Genomic DNA, 21,089 nt, shown 5'->3' on the forward strand with positions numbered 1-21,089 from the left:
AAGGGTTAACAGCGGAGAGAAGATGTTTCTCTCCTCTCCGCTGTCAGAGCGGGGCCGTGGCTGTGTATTACAGCCGTTGCCCCGCTCTCGATCGCGCACACAGACGCGCGCAGGGACGGCTGTCACACAGGACGAGTATGCTCGTCCTAATGCGCGAAGTGCTCGCCGCTCAGGACGAGCATACTCGTCCTGTGTCGGCAACCAGTTAAAAGGACATCATAAAAGATTTGATTAAAAATAAATAAAAAATAAAAAAAGTAATGTTGATCGTGCAATCTTTGCACACATTTACACTTGCCAATAATTACAAACTTTTACTTGATATTAGGATTTTGGACACGGGAATTGCCCCGTGTAAAAGGAGCTTAACAATAGTCCTGTGAGCTGGAAAGCAATTAAAAGAACAAAACTATTGTTCAAAGGCTAAATAACCGGAGGCCTCACTACTGGGGAGAAATCCCTGCACTGATCTGCTGCATCTCGCTTTGGTTCCTCTAATTAAGAAGATTTAGGTTGAAACGTTGGATGCAGGGATTAGACCACCAAGAAGTAGAGACAGCAGAGAGCAGCACTGTAGTGTAAAGCCGGGCACGTAAACCATTGTCCCGGACACGACAGCAATATAAGCTCCCCAGCCTCAGGCCTCACACTGAAAATACAGCAGGACCAGGGCGGAGGACCGGAGACCCCGCTTCTGTTCTTTATAGGGGTATTCTTCTGAGACGAAAGTTTTTTTTAATTAAAATGGAATAAAGTACCCATCTACTTTATTTATGAGATGTGCCCCACATTCCCTGCTCTACAAAGCCTGCAGCCATACGTGAATAGAGCCGTGGTGACAATGATATGACTGTATCAGCTATGGCACGGCTCACCTGCTCCTGCTCTGTGATGGACGTCATACAGCAACATGTCCCCTCAGTCCCGTTGTTTTTATAGGGTTATGACTAGATGTGCGATATACTGTAACTATATCTCAGGACCAGGTGTCCGCGGTCCAGTATTACACCGACATTATCAGATTACACTGCTGTCGCGGCACTGTACATCATTACAGGTAAGATTCTGATGGGTTTCATCTTTTATGGGATCGTCCATGTAGTGAACGTGACTGCACCAAACTCTTTATCCAGCCTCCTGTGTATCATTTACAGGACCTCCCCTCTACAAGACCAGTATTGACTGCAATTTTGACCGGGTGGTGTACATAGAAAACTGACAGACGTTACTAAAGGGGTTTTCTGTTTTTGTGTTGACACCTAATTTGTGTTTTCTGCTTACTGTCAGTGAATGAGAACATTCTTCACAACCAGAGTCTGAAAGCCAAATTCCACTTTGACTATCACAGGGCAAGGGAGGGGGTTGGTGTTATCCTACTCCAGACCCCACTCTGTTAGCTAGAGCGGAGATTCACTGCAATAAGCTCCTTTTTCTGGCGCATTATTATGGACACAAAGCATTTTGATAAGACACTTTATTTTTACAATTTGTCCACCATTTTGAAACGCTTCAATAACCTCACATACTTCTTATAATGTCATATGGTAAACTATTGCGTGGAATTTCTGGTCACATTAAAGGGGTTTCCCCCACATTTATCAACTATCTACTGGATAGGTAATAAATGTATAATCACTGGGGGCTCCACTGCTCAAACCCCCACCGATCATTAGAATGTGGGGTCCTGGGACCCCATTACTCCTCACCACACAACCACGGCGAGAAGTTGTTTACATGGAGCACCGTTGAGCATGCGTGCAGCTACTCCAATTAAAATCTTTGGGGTTGATGGAAACATTTGTGAGAATATTCATTTAACAATACAGATAACAGAAATGTATTTGTTAATGAAGTGTGGATCCTAAAACGGGAGGAAAGCAGGTGGTGGTGGAAGGCACCTCTGCCATCAAGGGCTCTGGTTGGCAAATGAAAACCTAAAAGGCATTTAGTGGGCACAGTTAATACTCTAAGGCCTGGTTTACACGAGCGTGTGCATTTTGCGCACACAAAAAACGCGGCGTTTTGTACGCAAAAGGCACTTAACAGCTCCGTGTGTCATCACATGATGCGCGGCTGCTTGATTTTCGCGCAGCCACCATCATTATGACACTCCGTTTGGATGTTTGTAAACAGAAAAGCACGTGGTGCTTTTGTTTTCATTCATCCTTTTCACTGCTGTTGCGCGAATCACGCTGTTCGCACGGAAGTGCTTCCGTGTGACATGCGTGGTTTTCACGCACCCATTGACTTCAATGGGTGCGTGATGCGCGAACAGCGCACAAATATAGAACAGGTCGTGAGATTTTTTAAACGGACTCACGTTACACAAAATTCACAGACTGTCTGCACGGCCCCATAGACTATTATAGGTCCGTACGATACGCGTGAAAATCACGCACGTCGTACCGACGAATAACACGCTCGTGTAAACGAGGCCTAAGACATATTAAAAAGCCTTACCTGATAATGACCAGCCTGGCACCAGGTTCACTTTACTTCTCACTTACCTCTGCAGCATGGGCCGTAGGATCTAGTGACAGGTGGACATCGTCTCAGCGCTCAGGTAGACATCGCTCAAGGTATTTGTTATCATTCATCGTCTTCTGCTCCACTATAAGGAACAATAATCTGTAAACAAAAAGACAATGAAGACGTTACCAGCAGCCAGAAAATAATGTCCCACTGCAGCCGAATGTTACAAGTCATTATAACAGATTCTGCTCGTCCCCCAGCATCCCGGGCCCAGTGCACGATCTATTCCAGGGTCAGGACTTGATTGGGGGATTGCAGAGTGAAGTATACAGACTGCAGTTACCATGAAACGTCACCCCATTGTATTGTATATATCACTGCTGTTCTTTTGTGGCAGCGACGCCTCAGGACAGAGGGACAAAATAATATAGAGGAGTCGATGCAACTGCAAATCCAGCACCAGTTGTAGCTGCATCACTGCAATGGTGGATACGATAAACGTGGCACGCTGCTGACAATGAAAATGTTCTCAGAAATCAGAGCAATGTGCCAAGAAGCAGCAGATCCACTCCGCACCAGTAGGGGGGGGGGGGTGAGAGGGCCGCTCCCCTCATAAACCTTCATACTCCCCATTGTAGTCTGATGGAGGTTATGGGGGAGGTTTCCTCGTTAGTTAGCGCCATTATAAAACCGTAAGGCCAGAGACATTTACAATTTTCTTCTCCCTTTAGGATATTCTTCGTATTTCATCAGTTGGCAGCCGTACAAACATTCTGCTTTATCTTTTTAATTACTCGATACAAAGAAAGCCAAACATAATTACGGCTATAAAGTAGTTTATGGCAATGTATGGAACATCTTGGGGCAAAAGTGGAGCTGTAATCCAGATGTGCCTGCCGACTCCAGGTTACACAACAGCCACCTGCACTCATCTTCTAGACAATTCTGCCTGGGCGTGAAGGAGCAAAAACTGCAGGCTTCCCAGACCAAGCCCCCTCCTCAATAAAAAAGGATCCATGTCACCTATAATCAGAAGGACAAGGAGGGTCTAATACCGGCCAAAGACAAAGATTAAGGGTATGTCCACAAGTAGCATAAATACACTACAATAGCTGCCGAGTGGATAAGATTAGAATAAATCTCATCCATGCGAAGCGTAAAAAATCTGCCGAAAAACTGTTCAGAACTTGACCTGCAGTGCGGTTAATCCACATCATGTCAATTTATGCTTCGGAATCACTTCTTCTCCGTCGGGATTACTACATTGAAAACAACGGGGAGATAAAATCTGCAACAAATAGCAAACTTTGCCATTTTTGCAGCAGAAATGCTGTGATTCTACCGCAAAAAAAAACCAAAACATTTTATACCATGTAACTGTAAGAGCCAATCACAGGCTGCAGCGATCACATGGGATGAAACATTCTCCTAGGAGGCTGGGCTGCACGGAGAACAGAGGGATGCGTCACCATGACTACGGAGACCGGGGTAAGTATAAGGTTTTTTTAACCTCTGTTTTCCACAGCGGACATTGTGGTGCAGTCTGTCAGCTGGAATTCCGTGTGGGTTCCAGGGAGGACGCGCTGTGTACATACATTACTTATCCTGTACTGATCTGGAGTTCCATCCTGTATTATACTCCAGAGCTGCATTCACTATTCTGCTGGTGGAGTCACTGTACATACATTACATTACTTATCCTGTACTGATCCTGAGTTACATCCTGTATTATACTCCAGAGCTGCACTCACTATTCTGCTGGTGGAGTCACTGTGTACATACATTACATTACTTATCCTGTACTGATCCTGGGTTACAGCCTGTATTATACTCCAGAGCTGCACTCACTATTCTGCTGGTGGAGTCACTGTGTACATACATTACATTACTTATCCTGTACTGATCCTGGGTTACAGCCTGTATTATACTCCAGAGCTGCACTCACTATTCTGCTGGTGGAGTCACTGTGTACATACATTACATTACTTATCATGTACTGATCCGGAGTTACAGCCTGTATTATACTCCAGAGCTGTACTCACTATTCTACTGGTGGAGTCACTGTGTACATACATTACATTACTTATCTTGTACTGATCCTGAGTTACATCCAGTATTATACTCCAGAGCTGCACTCACTATTCTGCTGGTGGAGTCACTGTGTACATACATTACTTATCCTGTACTGATCCTGAGTTACATCCTGTATTATACTCCGAGCTGCACTCACTATTCTGCTGGTGGAGTCACTGTGTACATACATTACATTACTTATCCTGTACTGATCCTGAGTTACATCCTGTATTATACTCCAGAGCTGCACTCACTATTCTGCTGGTGGAGTCACTGTGTACATACATTACATTACTTATCCTGTACTGATCCTGAGTTACATCCTGTATTATACTCCAGAGCTGCACTCACTATTCTGCTGGTGGAGTCACTGTGTACATATATTACATTACTGATCCTGTACTTATCTTGAGTTATAGCCTGTATTATACTCCAGAGCTGAACTTACTGTTCTGCTGTTGGAGTCACTGTGTACATAGGTAAGCTACTATATAGCTGGGGGCAGTTTGTTTCTCCTCCATCAGATGACTGTACAGAGCCTAGTGTGTAGATGTAAATCTCCAGTAAAATTACTGTGCAGACACTGAACAAGCAGGGAATGCTGGGGGATTTCAGCTCTGAGGGCTGCAGAATTGTGAGAGCAGTTACATAGTTAGTACCGTTGAGTAAAAGACATGTCCATCAAGTTCAACCAAGGGATGGGAAAAGGGAAGGGAAACATTTCTACACACAGGAACTATTTTTTTGTTCTAGGAAATGATCTTTGCCTTTTTTGCAGCGTCTCCTGTCCCTGCTGTGACGGCTCCTGCGGTGTCTCCTGTCCCTGCTGTGACGGCTCCTGCGGTGTCTCCTGTCCCTGCTGTGACGGCTCCTGCGGTGTCTACTGTCCCTGCTGTGACGGCTCCTGCGGTGGCTATTCCATAGATTCACAGTTCTCACAGTAAAGAAGCCTTGTCGCCTCTGCAGGTTGAACCTTTTTTCTCCAGACGGAGGGAGCGCCCCCTTGTTTTTTGAGGGGGTTTTCCATGGAACAGGATTTCACCATATTTTTTGTTGTGCCATTCATATATTTATATAAATTAATCATGTCCCTCCTTAGTCGTCTTTTTTCAAGGCTAAATAGGTTTAATTCTTTTAATCTTTCCTCATAACTTAGATTCTCCGACCCCTCATCAGCTTCGTTGCTCTTCTTTGTATTTTTCATCCTTTCTATGAACTGGAGCCCAGAACTGAACTGCATATTCTAGATGAGGCCTCACTAATGCTTTGTAAAGTGGTAATATTATATCCCTGTCCCGCGAGTCCAGGCCTCTCTAATACACGACAATATCCTGCTGGCCTTTGAAGCAGCTGGTTGACACTGCATGCTGTTATTTAGTCTATGATCTACAAGTTCACCCAGATCCTTCTCTACAAGTGACTCCCCCAGTGTAGCTCCCCCTAGGACATATGATGCCTGCAGATTATTACACCGCGATCCTTCTCTACAAGTGACTTCCCCAGTGTAGCTCCCCCTAGGACATATGATGTCTGCAGATTGTTGGTACCCAGATTCAGAACTTTACATTTATCCAAATTGAACTTCATTTGCCAACTGGATGGCCAAACACTTAGGCCTCATGCACACGACCGTATTTTTTCCCACCCGTAAATACTGCCGTAAATACGGGTCCGGTGTCACACGTATTCGACCCGTTTTGCACCAGTATTTACGAACCCGTGCCCGTAAATATGGGTCCTGTGTCACCCGTATTCCACCCGTATTTACGGGCACGTTTTTGGCGGCAAAATAGCGCTGCACTAATCGGCAGCCCCTTCTCTCTATCAGTGCAGGATAGAGAGAAGGGACAGCCCTTTCTGTAATAAAAGTTAAAGAAATTCATACTTACCCGGCCGTTGTCTTGGTGACGCGTCCCTCTCTTCACATCCAGCCCGACATCCCTGGATGACGCGGCAGTCCATGTGACCGCTGCAGCCTGTGATTGACCTGTGATTGGCTGCAGCGGTCACATGGCCTGAAACGTCATCCAGGACGTCGGGCCGGATGTCGAGAGGGACGCGTCACCAAGGCAACGGGCGGGAGACCGGACTAGAGGAAGCAGGAAGTTCTCGGTAAGTATGAACGTCTTTTATTTTTATTTTTTACAGGTTTATACTGATCGGTAGTCACTGTCCAGGGTGCTGAGTTACTGCCGATCAGTTAACTCTTTCAGCGCCCTGGACAGTGACTATTTACTGACGTCGCTTAGCAACGCTGCCGTAATGACAGGTGCACACATGTAGCCACCCGTCATTACGAGAGCTCCATAGACTTCTATGGACTGTCCGTGCCGTTATTACGGCCTGAAATAGGACATGTTCTATCTTTTTCAACGGCACGGGCACCTTCCCGTGAGAAAACGGGAAGGCACCCGTCGCCAATAGAAGTCTATGAGCCCGTTATTACGGGTCGTAATTACGACCCGTAATAACGGGAGTTTTTACGGTCGTGTGCATGAGGCCTTAGTTTGTTTAAATCTGCCTGCAATTCATGAACATCTTCCATAGACTGAACTATATTACATAGCTTGGTGTCATCTGCAAAAATAGAAATAGTGCTATTAATCCCATCGTCTATATCATTAATAAATAAGGTGCATAATAGTGGTCCCAGCACTGAACCCTGGGGTACACCACTTATAACCGGGGACCATTCAGATTAGGAATCATGGACCACAACTCTCTGGACACGTCCATGAGCCAATTCTCAATCCAATTACAAACGCTACTTTCTAAACCTATAGTCCTTAATTTACCCATTAGGCTGGGTTCACACGAGCATGTTACGTCCGTAATGGACGGAACGTATTTCGGCCGCAAGTCCCGGACCGAACACAGTGCAGGGAGCCGGGCTCCTAGCATCATAGTTATGTACGACGCTAGAAGTCCCTGCCTCGTTGCAGGACAACTGTCCCGTACTGTAATCATGTTTTCAGTACGGGACAGTGGTTCCACGGAGAGGCAGGGACTCCTAGCATCGTACATAACTATGATGCTAGGAGCCCGGCTCCCTGCAGTGTGTTCGGTCCGGGACTTGCGGCCGAAATACGTCCGTCCATTACGGACGTAACATGCTCGTGTGAACCCAGCCTTAGACGTCTATGAGGGACAGTGTCAAATGCCATTGCAAAGTACAAAATCACTATATCCACAGCGGCCCCTCTGTCTAGGCTTCTGCTCACCTCTTCATAAAAACATATCAGGTTAGTTCGGCAACTTCTGTCCTTGGTAAAACTGTGCTGGCTGTCACTTATAATACAATTTTTTTGTCACATAATCCTGTATATAGTCCCTCAAACATTTTCCCCACGATGGATGTTAAGCTTACTGGTCTATAATTACCCGGGGAAGACCTAGAGCCCTTTTTGAAAATAGGCACCACATTTGCCCTGCGCCAGTCCCTTGGCACTATACCAGTCACTAGAGATTCTCTGAATATTATGAAGAGGGGGACAGAAATAACTGAACTAAGCTCTTTAAGAATTCTAGGGTGTAACCCATCTGGTCCCGGGGCCTTGTGCACATTTATTTTATTTCATTTAGCTTGGACCATATCTACATTCATCCAATTCAGTATATCAACTGATATATTAACAGCACTGGCAGCGGCTACATCAGCTCCTCAGCACTGGCCCGCCTATATCAGCTCATCACTGGCACCGGCTACATCAGCTCCTCAGCACTGGCCCGCCTATATCAGCTCATCACTGGCACCGGCTACATCAGCTCCTCAGCACTGGCACCGGCTACATCAGCAGCTCTTTCTTCTGTTGTATATACAGAGCTGAAGAACACATTTAGTAACTCTGCCTTCTCTTGATCCCCTGTGACCAACTCCCCATTACCACTATCTAGGGGTCCTACATGTTCAGACCTGGGCTTTTTTGCATTTATATGCTTGAAGAATTTTTGGGATTTGTTTTACAATCCTTGGCCACCCGCCTTTCATTTTGTATTTGTGCTAATTTTATTACATTGTTACAGATTTTATTAAGCTCTTTATATTTTACAAAGGCTACAGCTGTACCCTCAGATTTGTATTTTTCAAATCCCCTTTTTTTGTCATATATTGCCCTTTTTACAGAAGGTGTAAGCCATGTGGGGTTCAATTTGAGTCGTTTATACTTGTTACCAATAGGAATACATTTTGCAGTATAATTACCCAAAGTAGATTTGAAAATCTCCCATTTATCATTTGTACATTTAATGACATTAGTTCTTCCCAGTCCATATCCTGAATTGCAGCCTCATCCTGGGGAAATCGGCCTTCTTAAAATTAACGGTTTTTGCCCTCTTAGCCTGGCTTTGTTTTTTACAGTAGAGGTAAAATGTAACTATATTGTGATCACTGTTACCGAGGTTTTCACGAACCGTGACATTCCCAACAAGATCTGCATTATTAGAAATCACCAGATCCAACAGAGCTTCACCTCTAGTCGGGTCTTCCACAAACTGGCCCATAAAGTTTTTCTAGAACAGGTTGAGGAATGGTCTCCCCTTTGCAGTTGAAGCCGAACCATGACACCAATTAATATCCCTGAAATTAAAGTCTCCCATTATCACTACAGTACCCGCTGTGCAGCCCGCTCCATCTGTTTATATAGCTGAACTTCCATCTCCTCAGTTATATTGGGGGGTCTATAGATTACACCAAAAGTAATTTTTTCAGTGTTTACCTCCCTTTCTAGTTCCACCCACAAGGTTTCAACCTCCTCACAATCTTCACCCTCTAATGTCTCTTTCAGACTCGCCTTCATATCACTTCTCACATACAGACATACATCACCTTCATATCACTTCTCACATACAGACATACATCACCTTCATATCACTTCTGACATTCAGACATACACCACCACCTTCATATCACTTCTCACATACAGACATTGCCTTCATATCACTTCTCACATATATACACCACCTTCATATAACGTCTCACATCCAGACATACATCACCTTCATATTACTTGAGGCACACGCGCCTCACATCACAAAATGGAAGAACTTTTTTTTTTGTTACTGTTGGCAAAGTATCGAAATCGCAATACTAAACGAAGTATCGGTATCGAAGTCCAAATTCTGGTATCGTGACATCCCTAATACAGACATCACCACCCTCATATCACTTCTCACATACAGACATACACCACCGCCTTCATATCACTCCTCACATACAGACATACACCACCTTCATATCACTTCTCACATACATACCCTTCATATCACTTCTCACATACATACCCTTCATATCACTTCTCACATACAGACATACATCCCCTTCATATCACTTCTCACATACATACACCGCCTTCATATCACTTCTCACATACAGACATACACCACCTTCATATCACCTCTCACATACATACATACACCACCTTCATATCACCTCTCACATACATACATACACCACCTTCATATCACCTCTCACATACATACATACATACATCCCCTTCATATCACTTCTCACACACATACATCCCCTTCATATCACTTCTCACATACACACATCACTTCTTACACACACACATACATACATACATCCCCTTCATATCACTTCTCACACACATACATACATACATCCCCTTCATATCACCTCTCACATACATACATACATCCCCTTCATATCACTTCTCACACACATACATCCCCTTCATATCACTTCTCACATACATAAATCACTTCTCACACACATACATACATCCCCTTCATATCACTTCTCACACACATACATACATCCCCTTCATATCACTTCTCACATACATACACCACCTTCATATCACCTCTTACACACATACACCACCTTCATATCACCTCTCACACACACACATACATACACACATACATACATCCCCTTCATATCACTTTTCACATACATACATCCCCTTCTTATCACTTCTCACATACAGACATACACCACCTTCATATCACTTCTCACATACATACCCTTCATATCACTTCTCACATACATACCCTTCATATCACTTCTCACATACAGACATACATCCCCTTCATATCACTTCTCACATACATACACCGCCTTCATATCACTTCTCACATACAGACATACACCACCTTCATATCACCTCTCTCATACATACATACACCACCTTCATATCACCTCTCACATACATACATACATCCCCTTCATATCACTTCTCACACACATACATCCCCTTCATATCACTTCTCACATACACACATCACTTCTCACACACATACATACATACATCCCCTTCATATCACTTCTCACACACATACATACATCCCCTTCATATCACCTCTCACATACATACATACATCCCCTTCATATCACCTCTCACATACATACATACATCCCCTTCATATCACTTCTCACACACATACATCCCCTTCATATCACTTCTCACATACATACATCACTTCTCACACACATACATACATCCCCTTCATATCACTTCTCACACACATACATACATCCCCTTCATATCACTTCTCACATACATACACCACCTTCATATCACCTCTCACACACACACATACATACACACATACATACATCCCCTTCATATCACTTCTCACATACATACACCACCTTCATATCACCTCTCACACACACACATACATACACACACATATACATACATCCCCTTCATATCACTTCTCACATACATACATCCCCTTCTTATCACTTCTCACATCCAGACACCACCACCTTCACGCTGAGCCGCTCTATAAGACTCCAGCCGCCATGTATTACACGGACCACCATTAAACTGAATGACCGCCGCATAATTACATGTCTGGCAATATCCGCCATGTCGCAGGCGTGCCAGGAGCCGCACCCATGCAGCATGGACTCGGTTTTCTCTGACGAATCAACCAGGGGAGGGGATTTATTTTGACCATTGAGACACATTACAGGGGCGTCCATCCAGGACGAAAATAAAAATTACCTCAGTTACATTGTAACAAACCCTCAGCTGTTAGGCCCCTGTGTACATAGGACTAGATTATCCCAGGGGAGACCAAAGGTTGATTGTAAAGTGTGCTACAGTGTCGTAAACTGCGCTATTCCCTACAGCACTCCCACCAAAAAAACGTATACAGCGACCGCAGCATTTAAATAGTTAGAAAGAAGGGGGCACCCTCTAACAGCTCATCGTGCCCCCCGCAACACAATCGCAGGGGGGAGGGTGATGGTTGCTATGGCTGCCTGGGGGCCTAATGAAGGCCCCCAGGTCCGCCATCTTTGTGCAGCCTCTGGCCTGTCAGAATCACGATATACTGCTATACATTAGTATTGCAGTAGATTGTGCAAGTGATCTAACGATCGCTGGTTTAAGTCCCCTAGGGGGGGGGGGGGGGGGACTAATAAAAAAAAGTAAAAATGAGTTCAATAAAGTGTTTTTTTTTTTGTGTAAAAAAAATAAATAAAAAATATTAAAAGTTTAAAAAAAAAAACCCTTTCCCATTTCCCCCCTAGAGCATAGTAAAAAGTAAACATAATTGGTATGGCCGCGTCCGTCAATGTCTGAACTATTACAATATATCGTTATTTAACCCGCACGGTGAACGGCGGAAAAAAATAAAAATAAATGTGTAAACGCCAGAATCTCTAATTTTTGCTCTCCTCATCCCCCACAAAAAATGAAATAAAAAGTGATGAAGCCGCCGCATGTACAGCAAAATGGTATTATTAATAACTACAGCTTATCCCGCAAAAAATAAGCCCTCACACCGCTTAATCCACAGAAAAATTAAAAAAGTCACGGCTCAGAATTTGGTGACAAAATACATTGTCTTTTTTACACTTAGTTTTTCCTTGTAGAAGTAAAATATAGAAATAACGATGTACATTTGGTGTCGCTGTAATCGTATTGACCCGCAGAATAAAGGGAACAGGTTGTTTTAATTGCACAGTGAATTCCGTAAAAACGGTGCACAAAAAAACATGGAGGGATCGCGGTTTTTTTCATTTTCTACCCCACAAATATTTTTCCCCGTTTCCTAGTACATTATATGGCAAAGTAAATGGCGCTACGAAAAACTACAACTCGTCCCGCACAAATCTAGCCCTCATAGGAATATATAGACGGAAAAATGAAGACGTTGTGGCTTCTGGAATGTGGGGAGGAAAAAACGAAAATTAAAATGTGAAAGTTGTTTACGACGGGAAGGGGTTAAGGTGCACGGCATGGGCTTTCCACGACACATTAAGCGCACGGACGCCGTATTACCCGGAGGTCTTACCGGCAGATACGTCATGTGTAAACCGTGATGTGAAATAGGAAGAATTACGTCAGGTTGGGGTTTCTACTTCTGAATGTAAACAATGAATGTTTCAATTCACTGACAGCAAGCAAATAAATACACAAAAACCAACGACACAAAGTGTGAGGAGCCCTTTATATAGTAACGGCAGAAGACCCTTCCTTCAGTTATTGCATGGCCGCCCCTGTCGGATTACTGTGGTTGGGCCGCATTGCCATTGTCGCGGTGGATCGTTATATCAGTATTACACTCCTCCACGGCCCTCACCTGTGACACGTCCTGCGCCGCTTCCCGCCATCTCCTGACGGCTGGACGATCTGCAGGCTTCCCGCGAGGAGCGTGACGTCACTGTAACACGTGACCCCAGTTACCTCACACAAGTTCTGGCGGGAAATGTCCTCCGTGACCCCTCTGTTTGTGTCGGGGGGCGCCTGTCAGTGACCCCGCTGTCACAGGTATGTACGGACGAGGTGACGGGCGGCGGGTGTTGTGTCAGGTCTCACCCATTGCGTGTATTCGTTTCTCACGTTGTACGGACAGTGTTGTGGGGAATATTCTACATTTGCTTCGTGTGTTTTTCTCGCACGATGGCGGTTGTTTCATTCACCACAGATAAGTGTTGTCTGGTGGAGCAGATCCCAGCACCGGAGACGTAATAAATCACCAAGTAATGAAACGTCCGGATTCATGTCACATCACGTGGAGGTGCAGCGCGTGCCCCACATCTAGACACCTCTAGAGCAGCACATACAGGTCCTGACGTACTCCAGTCACCTCTAGAGCCGCACATACAGGTCCTGACGTACTCCAGTCACCTCTAGAGCAGCACATACAGGTCCTGACGTACTCCAGTCACCTCTAGAGCAGCACATACAGGTCCTGACATACTCCAGTCACCTCTCTCTGCACATACAGGTCCTGACGTACTCCAGTCACCTCTAGAGCAGCACATACAGGTCCTGACGTACTCCAGTCACCTCTAGAGCAGCACATACAGGTCCTGACGTACTCCAGTCACCTCTAGAGCCGCACATACAGGTCCTGACGTACTCCAGTCACCTCTAGAGCCGCACATACAGGTCCTGACGTACTCCAGTCACCTCTAGAGCAGCACATACGGGTCCTGACATACTCCAGTCACCTCTAGAGCAGCACATACGGGTCCTGACATACTCCAGTCACCTCTAGAGCAGCACATACGGGTCCTGATGTATACTCCAGTCACCTCTAGAGCAGCACATACAGGTCCTGATGTATACTCCAGTCACCTCTAGAGCAGCACATACAGGTCCTGATGTATACTCCAGTCACCTCTAGAGCAGCACATACAGGTCCTGATGTATACTCCAGTCACCTCTAGAACAACACATACAGGTCCTGACATACTCCAGTCACCTCTAGAGCCGCACATACAGGTCCTGACGTATACTCCAGTCACCTCTAGAGCAACACATACAGGTCCTGACATACTCCAGTCACCTCTAGAGCAGCACATACGGGTCCTGACGTATACTCCAGTCACCTCTAGAGCTGCACATACGGGTCCTGACATATACTCCAGTCACCTCTAGAGCAGCACATACAGGTCCTGACGTACTCCAGTCACCTCTAGAGCAGCACATACAGGTCCTGACATACTCCAGTCACCTCTAGAGCAGCACATACAGGTCCTGACGTACTCCAGTCACCTCTAGAGCCGCACATACGGGTCCTGACGTATACTCCAGTCACCTCTAGAGCTGCACATACGGGTCCTGACGTATACTCCAGTCACCTCTAGAGCTGCACATACGGGTCCTGACATATACTCCAGTCACCTCTAGAGCTGCACATACGGGTCCTGACATATACTCCAGTCACCTCTAGAGCTGCACATACGGGTCCTGACGTATACTCCAGTCACCTCTAGAGCCGCACATACGGGTCCTGACGTATACTCCAGTCACCTCTAGAGCAGCACATACAGGTCCTGACATACTCCAGTCACCTCTAGAGCAGCACATACAGGTCCTGACGTACTCCAGTCACCTCTAGAGCCGCACATACAGGTCCTGACGTACTCCAGTCACCTCTAGAGCAGCACATACAGGTCCTGACGTACTCCAGTCACCTCTAGAGCAGCACATACAGGTCCTGACGTACTCCAGTCACCTCTAGAGCCGCACATACGGGTCCTGACGTATACTCCAGTCACCTCTAGAGCTGCACATACGGGTCCTGACGTATACTCCAGTCACCTCTAGAGCTGCACATACGGGTCCTGACATATACTCCAGTCACCTCTAGAGCTGCACATACGGGTCCTGACGTATACTCCAGTCACCTCTAGAGCTGCACATACGGGTCCTGACATATACTCCAGTCACCTCTAGAGCTGCACATACGGGTCCTGACGTATACTCCAGTCACCTCTAGAGCCGCACATACGGGTCCTGACATATACTCCAGTCACCTCTAGAGCAGCAGTCACTACTGTTCAATCACTATGTTTTATGCCAGGTCTCCATGACATCCTCTAACCTGTGATGTTGTGCGATCCCATAGAGTAACATTGCATGTAATAGATCACACTTCAGTTTACCGCGCACATTTAATCGCTGTGGACGCCTGGCCTTAGGATATATTTACATTTTTGCTGTGATTTTCGTAATTACAACAAAACCACAACATTTTTGGAATAACGCGCTGATCTGACGCAACGATGAGACCTGCTGCAAAAAAGAAAGAAAAGCAACAAAAAACTTGAATAAAACTCTCCAAACAAATCCGTCCTCGATCCCGCGTAGCGTTAACGCTGCAGATATTCCCCAGTGCAGGGCCAGCAAATAGAAATCCACTGAGAAAACGGTCAGAAATTTTCCCGCGGTGCGGTTTTTTTCATCTGTGTCCATTTAAATTACGGAATCATTTCTCTTTTGTTGCAGGTTTTTCCCATTGACTTCAATGAGAGGTAATTCCTGCATCAAAATCGCAAATTGACAAAAAAAAACGAAAGTTCTTTGTTTGAAATTAATATAAAGTCTATACTTACCCCCTGGGTGTTGTCATAGCGACAGCCCCTTGTTCCCCTGGTACTTCTCCATCCAGCCCGGCCTCCTGGGATGATGTTTTATCCCATGTGACTGTTGCAGCCAATCACAGGTTTTCAGCGGTCACATGGGCTGCATGGAGAACAGAGGGTGCGTCACTATGGCAACGCCAGTCAGGTAAGTATTCCCTTTTTTTCCCCAGTACTGCGATTCTTGCTAAAAATCTGCACCACAATTTGGAATGTGCAATCTTTCGACTGGAATTCTGTGTGGGTTTTAGTTCGGATACACTGCGTAGCTGACCGGTGGGGACATACCCTCAGGCCTCATCTCAGACAGCGGTAATGCAGTCGTCTATATGATGTCCTCAAATTCTATCCAAAATAACAGCACTGTAGGATCTAGAGCAGTCGACTATTCTGCCGCTGGCCGCGCCGTGGTTGTCGGACATGCCGGGCCCCTCACTGCACAATATTGGTGGTTCAGTGATGGCAGCATCTTCCTGCCATGGGTAAGAGAAGGGCATATGGCTGGCGCTGATCATGTTTCTACGGGTTTTTGTACTCCTCAGGGACACCAGCTTTGAGGATCTCTCTGTTACATGCGCTGGACACATTTTCTACACCGGGGTCTGATGATAAATGAGAGGGGTTCACATTCTGCATTGCTGGGAAATGTTTCATGTGATCGGCAGCAGCCTGATAGGAATGTCCTGACTTGTAGAGCGCTGGAGAAATTCCTGTGTGAGTGTCTGCAGACCCGTCTCTCATCCTGCGCTGTCAGGACACACACCCCTGGCATCCATCACATCTGATATGACATGTGGCAGATGGAGGGGTCCGTCATCCAGTGCTCAGGATAGTCAAAACACCCCACCTGTCCCAGGACCCCCATAGATCACGGATGCAGCATTGTCACCGATCATTTCTAGTCACGCTGCCCTCCCGTAATTCCATGCACCGCACCATTCTCTGATCTGTATTTCTGTTCATCCTGAGCCTCCTAGTTCAGTATTATAAAGAGTTCAGAGGTGGAGCAGTGGGGTAGTGAGAGTCAGGGACATACAGTAGGAGGAGGTGTCCCTTATGATAAGTGAATATTTAGAAGAGAAGTATCCCGGCTGTGACATTCATTCCCCAGGACCCTGCTTCCTGGAGACCCACAGCCTTATGTAAACCATAAATACATGGCGTGGTGACGTCTCCTCATGTGACCGCATTGTTCATGTGGTTTTGGAGGACCTGCTTTATAGTTCAATATGTTCATGATAAGCCCTTTAAATATTGTCATGTTACCCGCCACATAAATGTACTATTTGGAATATGAGAAATGAAGGGGGTTGTTCCAAGATCTACATTTATCATCCATCCACAGGACCCCCCACTGTTCACTAGTTCCTCCTGACACCCCCCCCCCCCCCCCGGAGTGAGCAGGAGCTTGAATGGAGTGGTGGTCAAGATACGCTCTGCCTCTCCATTCTACGTCTATGGGTCTGACGGAGGTGGCCGAGCGCTGTCCCGCGCATCTTCTTCCTCCACTCTATTTAAAGTTCTCACTGCCGTTGTGTAGTGAGAAGAAATGTGGGGGCTCAGGACCTAGATCAGGTGATCAGTGGTGGTCCCAGCGATCAGGCATTTATCATCTACTCTGTGGATAGGTGATAAATGTAGATGAACCCCTTTGATGCTTTTCTTACTTGTAGCCATGATAAAGCCACTAGAGGTAGAGCGATCTGGTCTCCTTCATTAGTACGTCCTCTCCCATCCCAGACCTGTCATTTTCTACAGGGTATTCATTGTAAACTTCCCAGAGAGTGAAACTTAATGAATCTTACCTTTATGTTTGTCATGGCTGATAATGACAGAACGACTCAATGTTTTATGAACAGGTGTGAGAGCCCAGCTGTTCTCATAATATGAAGGGAAGCCTTCGTCCGAAATATTAGCAAATAACTTCCAAGAACAACTTCCCAATTATTATAATCAGAATCAGTCCAGGTAGCTGGAGGAATGATATGATTCCCCGGGATTTCTCTAGGACTCTCCGTGGTCTCTCAGAAAAACTAGGAGGCGTTAACCCCCGGCAGCCGTGCACTATTTAATAAATTCACAAACAACTGATTTGTTGCAGAAATGTTTATGTGACTAAAAATCATTTGCATTCCACTGAAGAAATTTCAGCAACAAATCTGATACACATGAATATACCCTTTTAGGCCTCGTTCACACAGTGCAGATTATCCTTGCATTGTTAAAGTGAAAACCAGGAACGGAACCTAAACAGATAACATATATAAAAGAAAGCTCTAGGCCGGATTCACATGAGCGTGTTCGTTCAGTGATATACGGATCGTATGCCGGCAGTATTTCCCGTATCGAACACACTGCAGGGACCCTGGCTCTTATTGTCATAGTTCTTTATGACGCTAGGAGTCCCTGCCTCGCTGCGGGAAAACTGTCCCGTACTGTAGTCATGTTTTCAGTAGGGGACAGTTTTCCGCAGCGAGGCAGGGACTCCTAGCGTCATAGATAACTATGACAATAAAAGCCCGGCTCCCTGCAGTGTGTTCGGTCTGGGAAATACTGCCGGCATACGTATATCACGGACCGAACACGCTCGTGTGAATCCGGCCTTATCGTTCGGCTCTCCTTCATCCAATTCTGGTTTGGGCTAAAAAAAAATGCAAAATCTGCAACAAACCTGTACTATGTGATCAAGGCCTTAGGATTTTTTTCTGCAGAGAACCGAGTGAATCTGCTATTAGATTGGGGGATTAACTTCATAGTTGAGCTTTACTTTAAAGCAGGACTTCTCAAACCTACTCTACTGGGGACCCACCAGTCAGGACATGGTGATGCCTGAGCCCCATCAGTGGTGAAAGTCCATGCTAAAATTAAAATGTTGCTCAATTAAAGGGATTCTCTCTACTTAGACAATTATGGCATATCCATTGGATATCTGTGGGACCCGCACCTACATCCTGATCCCCTTCTTGCTTGGTGCTGCTGCCTCTGGTCGCAAAATCCAGGCGGGGTCTAGTGGAGAGAGGGTCGTGCGTGTGCGTGGCTCTCTCCATTCTGTTCAATGGAAGTTCCGGAAACCGACGAGCAAGTGCTAGTTGGCTGTTTCTGTAACTCTCATTGAACAGAATGGAGAGAGCCGCGTGCATGCGTGACCCTCTCTCCACTAGTCCCTGTCTGGATTCTGCGACCAGCGGCCACCGTACCTGGCAAAACGGGGTCGGGAGACCCTCATTCTCTGGGATCCGCATCTATCAGATGTTTCTGGCATATCCTATTGATAGGGAGCTTAGGATGATGGGAGTAATACTTGTCATGTGAGGCTATACATTGTGTGTGATATAGGGAGACTAGATTGGGAGTTCCTACAGATAGGGATGTTGGGGGAGATTTATTAGTACTGGTGCACTGTGCAAGCGTTTCTGCAGTATTTCTCCCCCAATGTGATGGCCCAGGTTAAAAAGCAGAGAGGTCAGAACATTAGTAAATTATTCGCACTGTATGCAACTCTGAAGCACCACACACTTTTTTGGCATGTTTTGAAGAAAAAAAAAGTGGTGACGGCGCTTCAAAAAAATGTGGTGTTTGACCCAAACACCACATTTTTCCCTATAGGTGGGACCCGCATCAGTCATAAATTTATGGCTTATCTGGTGGATATTCCATAAAGGTTTAAAAAAAAAATGATGCAATGGAGAGATTTGACATTTACTTACCTAGTATACCGCCCCCGGTGTTCAAAGTTTATAGCAATGTGCATGTCCACCTAATAAGCGTAGTGATGGTGGACACGCATGCCCAGTCATCCTCCCCACAGCCAGGTCTCTGCAGAGTGATTCTCTGTTCACTGCAGAGCACCCAATAGAAAAAGCTTTCTGGCCTGCTTGTCAGGGAAGGAGCAGAGCCTTTGCAGTAGCGTGACTATATTGCTGGATGGGATGGGTGCGTGTTTTTCTCTGAATTTTACCCCGTTAACATTGAAATGGCTGAAATCTGCAGTGGACATCCAGAACAGAAAGAGCATCTGCGGTATTGAAAAAACGCAGCATGCTCTGATTTGCATAGAGAAAATCTCATCACATGGCTGGACCATTATACGCTGCAGATTTTCTGCATGGAAAGTCTGTAGCATTTCCGTCCTGTGTGAATCCACCCTATAGCTGAGACTTGTTCACACGTAGCATACAGTGAAGGAAATAAGTATTTGATCCCTTGCTGATTTTGTAAGTTTGCCCACTGTCAAAGACATGAACAGTCTAGAATTTTTAGGCTAGGTTAATTTTACCAGTGAGAGATAGATTATATTAAAAAAAAACAGAAAATCACATTGTCAAAATTACATATTTATTTGCATTGTGCACAGAGAAATAAGTATTTGATCCCTTTGGCAAACAAGACTTAATACTTGGTGGCAAAACCCTTGTTGGCAAGCACAGCAGTCAGACGTTTTTTGTAGTTGATGATGAGGTTTGCACACATGTTAGATGGAATTTTGGCCCACTCCTCACTGCAGATCATCTGTAAATCCTTAACCCCTTCGCGCTCAGGTCAGTAATAGTACGTCCTGCTAAGTAGAACGTTCGCGCTCAGGTCAGTACTATTACTGACCTGAGTAAACACGGCGCCATTTAATCCCGGCGCGTGTTTGAGCTGTGATACCTGCTGTTTCCGACAGCAGGCTATCACAGCTTAGTGTGCAGGGACCGATCGCGGTGGTCCCCGCCGATTAACCCCTTAGAAGCCGCGTTCAATAGCGATCGCGGCTTCTTAGGGGTTAAGCTGCCATCGCCGGCCTGCTACACGATAGCGGGCCGCGATGGCTACTATGGCAACCAGAATCCTAACAATGGACTCTGGCTACGCCATCGACGGAAGCCTAGTGGGTCCCGACAAAGTCAGGACCCACTATGCTTGCTGTCAGCGAACAGCTGACAGCTCTAATACACTGCACTACGCATGTAGTGCAGTGTATTAGAATAGCGATCAGAGCCTCCTGCCCTCATGTCCCCTAGTGGGACAAAGTAAAAAAAGTGTGAAAAAGTAAAAAAAAGTTGTGTAAAAATAAGAAAATAAAAGATTTAAAAGTAATAAAAGTAAAAGTCCCCCTTTTTCCCTTATCAGTTCTTTATTATTAATAAAAATATATAAATAAACAAATAAACTATACATAATTGGTATCGCCGCGTCCGTAACGTCCTGAACT

The 21,089-nt window shown here is 45.5% G+C and overlaps 2 long non-coding RNA genes across 3 annotated transcripts in view; one reads left to right on the plus strand and one right to left on the minus strand.

The window, feature by feature from the left end:
* LOC142664971 (uncharacterized) overlaps nucleotides 1–13,553 on the minus strand; it is a 181,512-nt gene extending 167,959 nt beyond the window's left edge. For both annotated transcript variants that reach the window (XR_012851428.1, XR_012851429.1), the window contains exons 1-2: nucleotides 13,105–13,553; nucleotides 2,508–2,628 (exon numbers count right to left, since the gene is read on the minus strand). This is a non-coding gene — a long non-coding RNA (uncharacterized LOC142664971). The remainder of the gene's footprint in view (nucleotides 1–2,507; nucleotides 2,629–13,104) is intronic.
* LOC142664973 (uncharacterized) overlaps nucleotides 13,034–21,089 on the plus strand; it is a 122,023-nt gene continuing 113,967 nt past the window's right edge. The window contains exon 1 of the long non-coding RNA XR_012851430.1: nucleotides 13,034–13,292. This is a non-coding gene — a long non-coding RNA (uncharacterized LOC142664973). The remainder of the gene's footprint in view (nucleotides 13,293–21,089) is intronic.

This window comes from Rhinoderma darwinii, chromosome 12 (genome assembly GCF_050947455.1).
Source record: "Rhinoderma darwinii isolate aRhiDar2 chromosome 12, aRhiDar2.hap1, whole genome shotgun sequence".
Classification (NCBI taxonomy): Eukaryota; Metazoa; Chordata; class Amphibia; order Anura; family Rhinodermatidae; genus Rhinoderma; species Rhinoderma darwinii.